General features: G+C 51.8%; 1 long non-coding RNA gene across 1 annotated transcript; it reads left to right on the plus strand.

Annotated features, from left to right (window-relative positions):
- Positions 1–87: 87 nt before the first annotated feature.
- LOC139036785 (uncharacterized) lies at positions 88–756 on the plus strand. Its single transcript, XR_011489644.1, has 2 exons — positions 88–430; positions 603–756. It is a non-coding gene; the product is annotated as an uncharacterized lncRNA (long non-coding RNA).
- Positions 757–1,921: the final 1,165 nt, after the last annotated feature.

Genomic DNA, 1,921 nt, shown 5'->3' on the forward strand with positions numbered 1-1,921 from the left:
GGCCCCGCCCCCGCCGTCCGGGCCCCGCCCCGCCCCGCCCCCTCGCCGGAGCCCCCGCCCCGCCCCTCCCCATCGACAGACGCGCTGCGTATTTCCTGGAATTTTGCCGCTCGGGGTGGACAAATCCGAGTCCCCTCGGAACCTTGACCGGCCCCATGTCTCTGGCCCGGGACCCCGGGTTGGAGCCACCTGTGGGCTCAGACTCCAGCCGCCTGGCCGGACTCTGCGCCGGCCCGGTCCCTCCTGCAGGGTCACAGGACTGCCTGGGCGCCTACATGTGCCAGGCCCCAGCTGGAAACTGGGAAATCGGTGCGCTTCACAAACTTCGTGGGGCTCGCACTCTACCGGACAAGACACACGCTCATCGCAAAATCACACAACAGAAATGTATAATCAAGAAGCTTTAACGGGGACCAGTCGTGGCCGGCAGGTGGGGGAAGGCTTCTCCTGGGATCTTAAGGAGTTTATCAAATGAAGGGGGTTGGGGTGGGTGGGGGTGGAGTGGAAGAGGGCAGCCCGGGTGGAGAGGGCCTTCTGTGTTGCAGACCCCAGGGAGCTAGGGAATGAAAAGAGGAGGGGGCATACAGCAAATTCTCTCCTAGGCATTTACCCTTGAGAAACGACCCACGGTACAGCCGGAGAACGCCTGCAAGAATGTTCCCACAGTGCTGCTTCTAATAGCAAAAACATTCCAAACACCCTGATGCCCATCCCCAGGCGGGTGGGCAAATAAACTGGAATATTCACAGCGTGGAATATTATACAGCAGTGAAATTGAATGAACTTCACACAACAACACAGATCTATCTCACAAGCAATACTAAATAAGTAGCAGAAAACTACATACACGATGATGCAACATCTAGAATGCTTAATGAAAGCAACACCCAAACTATGCATGTTTAGACAAACAGGCATCAGTAGAAAAAAAGCAAGAGAAAATATTTGAGAAGAATGGTTATCTCAGGGGAATGGGGAAGGAGAGGAGGGGGGAGGAGCATACAGGTACTTTCAGGTTATTGGCGATGGTCCAGTACTTGGGTGGGGTGATGGTTCTGTTTCATTTCATTATAGAATAAATACAGTAACAACACATAAGGGAGAAAGAGGGGGGTAGGAGAGTGGAGGACAAGGGGCCAAAGTCAGGCAAGGAGCAGATCACAAGGGACCTGTTGGATTTGGTGAGGATTTGGCCCCCCCCCCCCCCCCCCCCCCGCCCCAAGAGCCCTGGAAAATCAATGGAGGGTTTTAAGTGGAGGCAAGATAGGATGAAACTTTCATTCAGAAGAAACATTCTCCAGCAGCTGCTCAGAGTGTAGTCCTGAAATCATTAGCATGATAACCACCTAGGAGTCGATCTGAACCACAGACTCTCAGACCCCGTTCTAGCCCTCCTGAACTGGAATTTGTACTTGAATATCATCCCCCATGTGGTTCCTATGCAGATGGAGGGGAAGCCCGGGCTCGCTGCTGTGAGGGGAAGGCACTGCAGAGGGGCCAGAGGAGGAAGGCGGTAGCGCAGTGATCTGAGTAGAGATGGCTGTGACCATGGGGAAAATCAGACTCAAGCCACATCTAGGGGTAGAATCAGTGAGGCTTGGGTTGAATTGTGTGCAACAGTGAGGGTGAGAGTGAGTCAAAATGACCCTTTTTTACTCTATCGCCCTAGAACATCCCTGACAGTCTAGTGGTTAAGACTCCGGGCTCCCAAAGCAGGGAGCACGGGTTATCTTACCTGATCAGGGAACTGTGATCCCACATGCCACACAGTGCAGTCAAAAAGTTTTTTTAATAAATAAAACACATTTACTAGTGGAAAGAAAGAGTAAGATAACTATCTCAAATAAAAGTGAAATTAAAAAAAAAAAAAAGATCCTTGATGCATTGTTGAAGCCAGAGGAGTTTTCTGTAAGACCGTTTC

The sequence above is a fragment of the Odocoileus virginianus genome, chromosome 9 (assembly GCF_023699985.2).
Source record: "Odocoileus virginianus isolate 20LAN1187 ecotype Illinois chromosome 9, Ovbor_1.2, whole genome shotgun sequence".
Taxonomy (NCBI): Eukaryota; Metazoa; Chordata; class Mammalia; order Artiodactyla; family Cervidae; genus Odocoileus; species Odocoileus virginianus.